This window comes from Mixophyes fleayi, unplaced genomic scaffold, assembly GCF_038048845.1.
Source record: "Mixophyes fleayi isolate aMixFle1 unplaced genomic scaffold, aMixFle1.hap1 Scaffold_106, whole genome shotgun sequence".
In the NCBI taxonomy this organism is placed as follows: domain Eukaryota; kingdom Metazoa; phylum Chordata; class Amphibia; order Anura; family Limnodynastidae; genus Mixophyes; species Mixophyes fleayi.
The window spans coordinates 211,395-222,555 of record NW_027445904.1 but is presented as its reverse complement, the minus strand read 5'-3'; the positions used below and the strand labels follow the sequence as shown (position 1 = coordinate 222,555).

At 39.2% G+C, this 11,161-nt stretch overlaps 1 long non-coding RNA gene across 1 annotated transcript; it reads left to right on the top strand.

Annotated features, from left to right (window-relative positions):
• Positions 1-489: 489 nt before the first annotated feature.
• Positions 490-10,839, top strand: LOC142112145 (uncharacterized). Its single transcript, XR_012681175.1, has 2 exons — positions 490-1,520; positions 9,535-10,839. It is a non-coding gene; the product is annotated as an uncharacterized LOC142112145 (long non-coding RNA).
• The last annotated feature ends 322 nt before the right edge of the window (positions 10,840-11,161 follow it).

The following is an 11,161-nucleotide window of genomic DNA, read 5'->3' as shown; positions in this document are numbered from 1 at the left end:
TCTTTCATACTTTTGGAGATTTATCCATGGTACTGAAACTGTGCAGGATAAGAGGCTGCCTCATCATCATCATCATTTATTTATATAGCACCAGTGAATTCTGTAGCGCTTTACAATTGGGAACAGATATTAATAAAACAATACTGGGTAATACATACAGAGAGGTAAGAGGACCCTGCTCACAAGCTTACAATCTATGGGACAATGGGAGTTTGAACACAAGGGCATGTGCTACAACATATTGCACACTGGACCAGCTAGAATGCAAAGGTAAAAGTATTGAGTGGGCTGTGTGTGTACCAATGTTGTTCAGATTGTTGTTGTCTTGAATTGGCTGTATAGAGGATGGTAATAGGGGAGATTAAGATGGTGGCTGAGGAATATAATAAGCTTGTCTGAAGAGGTGGGTTTTCAGAGAACACTTGAAGGTTTGAAGACTAGAGGAAAGTCTTACTGTTCGAGGGAGGGAATTCCACAAAGTGTGTGCAGCCCGGAAAAAGTCCTGTAACCGGGAATGGAAGGATGTGATGAGAGTGGAAGAGAGACGCAGATCTTGTGCAGAACGGAAGTGTCGAGTAGGTAGATATTTTGAGACAAGTGAGGAGATGTATGTCGGTGCAATTTTGTTGACAGCCCTGTATGTTAGTAGAAGAATTTTATATTGGATTCGTTGAAATACAGGCAGCCAATGTAGAGACTGACAGAGTGGCTCAGCAGAGGAAGAACGGTTAGCAAGGAAAATCAATCTAGCTGCTGCGTACAAAATAGATTGTAGGGGTTCAAGTTTGCCTCTGTTTTTTTTTGCCACCCGCGATACCAATCCAGTGCTGCCCCTCATCCTGCTTCCTCTCAATGCCATAGGCCGAGGGTAAAAGCATCTCGGCCTTCTTCTGGAGACTACTCTTTGGGGGATGCTGGTTCTTTTAAACTGTCACCATCCTGTGCAGAGACCACTGCAAAACCGGCAGTAATACCGGGGTGTGTTGATGTGGGGGGGTTGTGATGATGGTTAAATTATAAATCAAAGTGAACATCCCTTTAACTGTAACTACTACTGTTTTATTGTATTGTCATTCATCCCACCCTCCTCCAAGATGTATTATTTTATTGTTCTATCGATTATGCTGAGTTTATTCATCATTACATAGTTCCATTATAACGTTTTACTGTAAGGCATGGGTAAGCACTGTGTTACTTTATTGCGGTCTGTTCTAATATAATTAACTATGTCACTTGATTAATCCTTCATTGAGGGACTTTAATATGGATCAATGTAGCACATTAAAAGCATTATAAAATTGATATGAGATCAGTTTTATGTACTTGAGATTCATCTCCCTGGCAAACGGGCACAGTGTTTATTTTCTCTATGATTCTAGAGACAGATTTCCCTGACTCCAGATAGCAGCGTGATGAGCAGCAGCCTCCTGATCCTGGAGAAGGGGAAGACCTGGCACAAAATGTGGTCTTATGTCCCGAAGAGTGAGCCTCTCGTTATGTACCTCCAGGGGTGCAGTCAGGTAAGCGTCACTCATGTCTTTATAATGTACCCTCACCTAATCTCCGCCTCAACAGCGCCCCTAGAGGTATAGTATGTCAGTCACCTAAAGTCTACCTGTTGTCTGCACTCAGTGCAGGCAGTCATGTTGTAGACTAAACCCAATATCCTTGGCAACTAAATCCCCCTGTTCCTAGTGACGTTATAGACATTCTGCCTCCACACTATGTGACAGGTATAACTAATACCACAAACAGTGGCTAAAATACAGCTTGTGTGGTGCTCTGGTTCCTCTCCTTAGAGCAATGAGCACTGCAAAATACTTTACACTGTTTTATGTAAGTAATGATTTATATATGGTATACGTACATTGTACGCAGAATTAATAAATAAGTTGTTTTTATATACCTGCGAGAGATGGGCATAATTTTCAAAACTGCTCCCCAAAATATTTGCCTCATTCTGCGTTTGGCTATGAAATTGAATGTTCAGAGTCCTGGGGGTATATTCACTAAACTGCGGGTTTGAAAAAGTGGAGATGTTGCCTATAGCAACCAATCAGATTCTAGCTTTCATTTTTTTGGTACATTCTACAAAATGACAACTAGAATCTGATTGGTTGCTATAGGTAACATCTCCACTTTTTCAAACCCGCAGTTTAGTAAAGTTGAGTGTTCAGTCTTACTCCAACCAGACCACACTGCACAGTGAATTGATTGTCACCGTTGCAGCTCAATTCATAGGGGGAGATTCAATTAGGAACGTCCACGAGACACCTTATGGTGGAGATTTGACAGAAATCTCCGCTCATTTGGGTGGCACATCCTCTGCAATTGAATCTTCCCCATAGAATTTCATTAATTCTGTTAAGTAGAAATCTACAGTTAGAGACATGAACATTTAACAGAACTCGATATTGTATTGTAGGGACTTCGCATCTCTGCGTGTTCTGCAACAAATCTCCATCCACGTGAAATTTTGTTGCATTATAGCTGATCTCTTCTGCTTCCATACTGTACTGTACCTACATATGATATTTACTAAATCGTTTGCATATTAATATATATTTAGTCATTTTCTAAGTCCATCCACTCACTAACCAGTCAATCAATCAATCAATCAATCAATCAATCATTAGCCAGCAAATCCTCATTGTGTTTACAGTTTATCTAGCAGAAGGGGAAACTAACATTTACATTATTATCAGGTTTTTGTGGTCAGAAGGTTTATGGGAATTAGCAAAGTTTTAATGAACTTCAAATGTGTTATATTTTCTGCAGAATTATTACAGTATTGTATAATGATCAATATTTGGGGATACAGAAAGCAAACAGTGTGACTGTTCCGTCAAAAGCCTGGCTGCACGGCTGCTGTAACAGACTGGTCTCATCGTCATCATCAATATTTATTTACATAGCGCCAGCAAATTCCGTAGCGCTGTACAATTGGGCATAAGATTTATCATTAAAATGCATTTACGTTTTTCATGAGTTAGGTAAAATGTGTCTCCAAATCTAAGGTTAGTGGGTTGTTATTTGTATAGACTACTAAATAAAGCAAATCTATGAATTATTTATTCAGATGGGTTTTTCATTAAGCAAAATATTTTTATTTTTATTATTATAGCTTTGTATGGTGCCACAGTGCTCCGCAGCGCCGTACAGTAGGGAAAATAGTAGATACATAAAACAAGGACATACAAAGTACACAACATAAATGCAGACATGAAAACAAAGGGTATGAAGGACCCTGATCATTGCAGAGCTTACATTCTAAGTAGAAGAGGGCACAACTGAAACAAGAGGAAGCGAGTGTGGTTCAGAGTGGAGATTGGGACAGTTGTGAGGGTGTATTAGTGTGCATAGTGTTATCAAGGATAAGGTCACCTCTAAAAAAGAGATGGGTTTTCAAAGAGCATCTAAAGATTTGAAGGATGTGGGAAAGTCTGATTGAGCGTGGTAGGGAATTCCATAAGAGGGGAGCAGCACGGGAGAAGTCTTGTAGGTGGGAGTGAGAGGTGGTTACCAGAGACGAGACAAGGTGTAGGTAAGAGGTAGATCTAAGAGGGCAGGAAGGAGAGTATTTTGTTATGAGATTTGAGATGTATGCAGGGGTAGTGGTGTTGAGGGTTTGTAGGTAAGGATGAGTAATTTGAACTTGATTCTGGGGGACACAGGGAGCCAGTGTAAGGATTTGCAAAGAGGTGAGAATGAATGAATTTTTTTTCACTTTATTGCAGCCTGAAGCTCATCGTGTTCTGGCTTTTCATAGGAAAGCTACCAATAACATTGATTGTTATAAATCCAGAAATTTTAGGAGTTTATCAGATATGAATAAATTTGTGATGAGGTTTTCATCATGTGGGGGAACTTTTTCCTGTGTGCACCAGACTTCCCCTCAGTAAATTCACTGATAACCCAATCGGCCTCTATGATCCCCAAATGACCAATATCTGAGGACAACAATTTATAGAGATGTATATAACAGGGTTAGGTAATATGTTATCATAACTCGTCGTAGGAAAGGAAAGAATGTACACATGCATTTGTAAATTTGAAAAAGAAGCCGGTTCATATTCATTGAACTTATATTTTAGGTGTAATGGGCTTTGAACAGAAAACCAAAATTGAAAGAGGTTTTAGTAATACTAAAAGAGATTAGAAGGGAAGGGTTAAAGAGAACACAAGACAGAGCTGATTTTGGGGTTCATAAGTAATCCATGGTGTAATGATTAGTGAAGATGATTCATTGATCATCAGATTCTGCTGTGATTAACTGTAAAACTATAATAACATAGGGGCCTATTAAAGAAGCTGAAAATTCCCCGAAAACTGCAGTTTTTGGGGATAACCGCATTATTAGGTATCATTCTTATCTGTTAAAATAGGATTGCAGCAGATATTAGTCCCACTGTCTTCGTACGTAAAAGCAGTCCCTACAGGGAAAGCTATTTTGTGTGATTTACCAAGTTCTGAAAATCAAATATTTTTGGAGCTAGTCTCCTCTGGCTAACGCCATGGATGGCATTAGTCATTGAAGCCTATGAGGTGAGCATTGCGGTAGAGGGATCTATGGATCTCTCACCGCAGCTAACCTGCTCTTCCCTCTGCTATCACAAAGGTGGCTTTGCGATAGTAACCGGAATTTTAAGGTAAGTAAAGTCATCGCAGGGACAGCCTCCTATCGAAAGCGCTGTCTCGAGAGGATGTTTTCTTAAATGGGCCCGAAAATCATCTGTCATCGTGACAGATAATTAACGGGTTAAATTAATAAATATGCCCCATAGTGTGCCCCACAGGTTTTGAAATATTAAAATAACGGAGTACGTTAGTGAGAATGAATCGTATGTAGGTGTTGTGCAGTGAATAAACAGGATTCTATTTACAATATAGATCAGGTACCAAAAGTGGCAATTGGCTTATCATGGTGACCACTTGTCTGTTTTATAATGGTCCCTCTCGGATTTGCTAGTTGGAGTGTCCTGGCTCGATCTTCTCCTAGTTCCTCCTCACTGTCTCATGAGAAGTTACAGAGCAGACACAGGCTCAGTATTCCATTTAGAACCTTGGTGCTGTACGTACATTCCAAGTAGAATCCTGGTTATTGGCTTCACACGGTCATAAACCGCAGTTGCGCTTTGTTCTCAGTTTACAGTTTTAGAAAGGATTGGGATAGAAAAAAATAAATAAAACGCGTCTCCTTGTCTGGTACATTGAAAGGTACGTTTTTAGTTTTTCTTTTCAGCGACTTGAAAGGGATTTTCTGCAAATTCAAAATGTATAGACCCTCCCCTGTTTGTTTTGTTATTGATTACCAGAAGTAAGGGCCCAGTTTAACTTGTCCATAGTCTCAGGCGTTCCAATTCTTCAGTTCATAGTATAATATATTTCATATTGTACAAGTACAGATTAATAATAATAATGGGGTGCATGACGTGTCCCCAATATGTCCTCTCTAGAGGGGAAATCTATATCATGTGATTGTAATACATTTGCTTAAAGCAATGCAAAAGCTTTCAAATATCTATATATATTTTACCAGCATATATCTGTATTCACATAACATCTCAAGGATTCAGAACCATCTGGCTTTTTACCCTGCTCCTATATAAATATTGTATCCTAAGAAAATAGCAGTTTAATTACTCTGCTCCAACCTACATTCCACAGTAGGAGTCTCTCCAGCACTCATAAACTTTATGTTCCCTCAGAACAAGAGAGCGAGACGCAGCGTACAAATTACCTCACGCGTTTCAGCTCTTCCATTTGCATCCTTCCCAAGGTGATCATATAAATGCCATTTCAACCGATGTGAGAATAAAACGTGCGATTGTGCTAATGTACTTTTCATAACGTAAGGAATAAGTACACAGGTATATCTGTTATACAGCTGGACCTGAAAGAGATTAAACATTTTATCATACAGTCATTTCCAGCAGTGCAGATGTGGCTTGTTGCTTTTATATTCATTTATTTAAAACTGTTTAGTTTGAGCTTTTAAACATTTTTTATTTTTTTTAGGAATAAACAGTTTCACAAATCCATGCATGCATTTATAGTAAGCCTCTTTACTTAAGATATATACAAGATATAAAAATGCAGGCTTCAGTTTCCTAGGTGACAGACTAGAAGATTTTGAATTAGGTATAAGCCATCTAGTTAGGACAGGAGCTGACCCATGACTGCATATTGGACAGGCGGCCGTCCAATCGGGTAAAAGCTTAACTTTCATCGCTGCTTTCAGCAACCACCGAGGGCTGGGAAACTCAGTAGTCCAGTGGTATTAATATTACATTTCCAGTAATTGGGGAGAGGTTTCTCAACTTTGTTGTGAAGTTTATGCCGCAAGCTACAATTGAGCATTTTTTTTTTTTAATTTTTACTGGCTAAATTAATATACATCTTCAAAACTTGACCTGTGGGCATACCTCCCAACTGTCCTGCTTTCCGCCAATAAAAATGGGCATTTCTTCTCAATTTGGGGGAGTGAAAGATCCATTGGAGGGGGGTGTATGTGGACTGGACAGCACACAACCTGGGTGGATTTGGGACTATTGTTTCAGTGTTCCCATTGAGATTTACGAGAGGAATACCTATAAAAGGCTCTTGAAGAGGAAGTTGAGGTAATATCTCTTAAGCATGTCAAGGTGCAGACTTACCCTATTAGAGGTAAAGCCTATGGGCCCAGCTCCAAGAATCTAACCACATTCACAGTCTGTCCCGCCACACATAGATATATATAGGTATATATGGGGCAGCAAGGTGGCTAAGTGGTTAGCACTTCTGTCTCACAGCACTGGGGTCATGAGTTCAATTCCCGACCATGGCCTTATCTGTGTGGAGTTTGTATGTTCTCGCCGTGTTTGCGTGGGTTTCCTCCAGGTGCTCTGATTTCCTCTCACATTCCAAAAACATACTAGTAGGTTAATTGGCTGCTATCTAATTGACCCTAGTCTCTCTCTGTCTGTGTATGTTAGGGAATTTAGACTGTAAGCGCCAATGGGGCAGGGACTGATGCGAATGAGTTCTCTGTACAGCGCTGCGGAATCAGTGGCGCTATATAAATAAATGGTGATGATGATATAGGTATAGCGTTACAAGTCACATAATTAAAACAGACATTTCTGAATTATAAATATACTGGTTTTGGAGCCTGGTTAAGTATGTCAAATAAGTATTTATAGATTAAATGAAATCTTGAAAAATAATATAAAAACAGCAGCCAGGGCACTTAGTTTGGTGGCAGGACCTAGCTTTACCCCAGCTGCCACAGACTGTATTGCTAGTGACACATAAAATGTAGAGCCACATATTAACCATTAACATAACATATGTCTCAGTGATGTCACAGGATTGTGGTGAATGATAGGCTCCTCTCATTAATATTGCTTCAGTCAGCAAGGGTTCATACAAAGCATACATTTGCTGTGGCGAGTAGAGAAAATCGAGACACTGAACCAAGAGTTACTGCTGTGCAAAAGGGTTAAAAATATATGTATTTCCATTATTGCTTGTGAAGTCTGTTCACAAAAGACGTGAGGGATGGGGATGATGGAGATTTATGGTTCTGTGTCGGGAGAGTAAACATAATTTATCTGCCGCCAGTTCAGAACCCGCAGATATTCTCTGTGTCATATTGTCTCTGGTTTTTATGATACTTTTTTATCTCTCTGTGTATTATTTTCCTTTCTTGTCGTTTCCTATCCCCATAAAACTGCCTGACCCTTTTATTCTCTGCGTACACAAATACACGAGGATGGATAAGATTCATTATACCAGATCACGTTCCCTGAGTGTGTGTGCACGCAGGGCAATGGTACATTCAGTGATAGGATTGAGGGTCTTCCTTCATTCTAGTAGCTTAGAAAGTGTAAGTTTGTGAGCAGGACTCTCTTATCTCTTTGTATGTTAATACCCAGGGGCTTATTTATCAAGCCTCAACTCAGCACTTTTCTCAGGAAAAAGTCTAATTTTAATCATACTTGGCTGCACTCCTTGGAGAGCAGGCAATTCTCCCGCATCCTGCCCCCGACGAGCCTCAATGACATGATTCGCTACGAATCGCGTCATTTTGCCCCCCCCCCACCCTCACAACAAATGACGCAATCCACCCACTCCTTACGCCCCCTTCCCCACCACACCCCCTCCTCCTGGATCTCCTGGAGGGCTAGAACACAAGGTCGGCAAGTATGATTTTAATATCTGGGCTATTTATGAAGCCCCCCCTGGCCGATGGAGACTTTCACCAGGGGCCTCCAGCAAAGCGTCCCCATGCAAAGCGTAAAAAAGCCTATTTATCAAGTACAGCAGCGATATATGTACCACCACTGTCCTCTGATTGCTACCGCCACCTCCGGCGGTGGTAACAGAGGCACAGTACAGGAAAAAATGCTTTATTAGCAAAATAAAGAAAACATTTTTAAATAAAGTTATTTATTTTTTAATCTTTTTAACATTTTTTCTTCTTTACTTTGAAACTTTATTATTTTGTGCTTCTGAATTTGGAATAAGAAGCCCAAATCCAGTGCACACATGAGAGCTCAGCTGCCCCAGCAAAAATATATTGATAAAACTGGTTAAAGCCTAATTTTTGCAGCGTTAGATTTTCCCCTGGCATCATAAATATGGCCCAAGTCTTATTTTATTACTGTTTCTTTCCAATTGCTATGTAAATAATTGTTAATAAGAATAATATTATTCCTTTGCATGTTGACAAGTCCAAGATATTAGGAAAGAGCAGAATCTGCTGCTGTATTAAACAGCAATTATTCATAGTCAGAATATCTTTATTCTAGAGCGGAATGACATTACATTTCCTTGAATTCAGACTTGAATACAGAAAGTTTCAGTTAAAGAGCAGCTCAACCCATCGTGGAAAAATTTTCATATAGTCATTTCCTATCTCATCTATCACAACCAGCAAAAGACGTAAGACTCCCAGGAAGGATTTTTTTCTCTGCCTGGGAGATTAAAATTCCTTCTGCGTCACTGGGACTGTGGTAGCTGCCTTCTGTATTATCATAACGAAATAATATTATATAGGCTTAGCAAGCTTTTACATAGGGAGCTGAGTGTTCATGATTTTAACTGCTTTTCATGTTAGAAGCATGGACAGGAACGCGCAGAAAATGATAACCCTTGACGTTAGTTTGCGAGCTTAAATGTTTTGATCAAAATATGAACCAATGCTGCATATTTCTATTGTGCTAGATATATTCAGATTTGTATTTGCACGGATAAGTGTTAATACAATTGTCCTTTATTCATAAGAATAAAATATATATATTTTCTCTCCTCAACAGCTGTGGTCTTGGACTACTAACAGTAAATATTTAGGCATATGGTTTAATTAGGGTCTGCCTTGGTATGATTCAACACTAATCGACTTTCATCCACCTCTATGGTGTATTTGCCAACTTGACATCGATTAGGTGAAGTCTGGGCTGTTTGGAGAGTTAATTATACACTATAAAGTTTATTTTAAGCTTTAAGTGACATTTTAATACAGTCTATTATATTTAAATGCTTTTCTTGTAGGATGGACGAACTCCGCGTGCCATTCCGTTGCCCGGCTATGAAGTCAGTTTACCGAGTGCCAGCGACAAAGTGGATTTAAAACACGTATTTAAATTAAGCCATTCCCAGCAAACTTTGTTTTTTGGAGCGGAGGATGACGATCTGCTGATGAAATGGATGGAGGTTCTAAGTCGAGCGTCAAAAGGAGAAACATTAGTTGCTACAGAATATGTGGAGAACATCTAAAATCCCATATTAATCATTAATTGACTCCTCTTTACAAAAAAAAATCTCTGAATATTGACACTTCGACAGCAGAGTAACTTTCTTGACAGTCTCGTGTCTACGTATTAACATCTGTGGTGTTTCCCCCCATTGTATGTCATTTTTCATATTTGTACCTGTGTACAACGAGTACCCCTGTGTATTATGCCTCGAGGTGGACCAACCTTTCGATGGACGTCATGAGATTGCCGTTAAAGCACACGATTTTTCAGTCTACTGTTTTGTATATGTGTATTTAAGAAAAGAAAAAAAAAGCATCCCAAATACTATTTAGTACAGATCGTATATGTGAATAGTTTTATTGTTACCGTTTACTGGAGCTGAACGATAGGAGGACAGGTTATCCGCACCCATGTAATCAGGGCTAATCTGGAACTGGACATGAAGTTGTGGCTGGCCCCCAACCATTCCTACACCGTTAACCTCCCACAAGTAATTGCCTTGTTGTAACTGTCTAATATTGAGTATTGCTCTTCAAATTATGATTGTGTCAGCTCATTTGACATTAATGATAGTAAGTGGGGGTGGGTGGGGGGGGGGGTCTGTAAAGTGTTGTCATTAAAAATTAACCTACAGTAGAAGAATGACCCATGCACCCTACATATGAAGAATTCCAGACCAAGCACCTTCTGCATGTTTGACTAGCTGTAATCCCCTTTTATAAAGTCTGTATGAAACATTTTTAGCACTGCTGGGAACATAAGGTTTTTTTTTCTTTTGTAACTGTTATTTCTGGTTAACTCTTTGTTTTTTATTTATGATTTGTAAATAATGTTATATACATATTTTCAGACATTTTAAAAAGAAAATAAGCTAATAAAAAGTTTAGCACAGAGCGACTCAGGATATATTTAATGTTCATATAATTTATGTGATGTCAAGCTGTTTTGGATTTAGTTAGTTAATGCCTAAATTAGATAATCCAACAATTTTTCGAGTCCTCCCGGCTCATCGTCATAGTGAACGATATGGTGTTTCCTAGTGACGAGCACGTCCACTGCTGGTTTAAAGAAAATAAATTTTGTCAGATTGCTTGTGTAATGTTTCAGTGTCCTTTCACCTGGAGTCAAAAATTGAACCTATGGATACATTGTAACAGATGATGGATGGATTGTTTGGTTTGTGAGGGGTGTATTAACGGATACTGGAGCACATATAACTAAGCAAAAAGTGGGTGTAACACATAGCGACCAATCGGATTCTGTCATTTAAAATACGTTTTGGAAAACTAAATGAAATGGTGAATTGGTAACCACATGGGCAATAGCATGTTTTAGGTAAGTTGTCTGCAGCATTTTTCAGACATTTTCCATTGTGTGATCCCAACATTTTGTGTTTATATCACCTTTTAGCTTGCACTGTG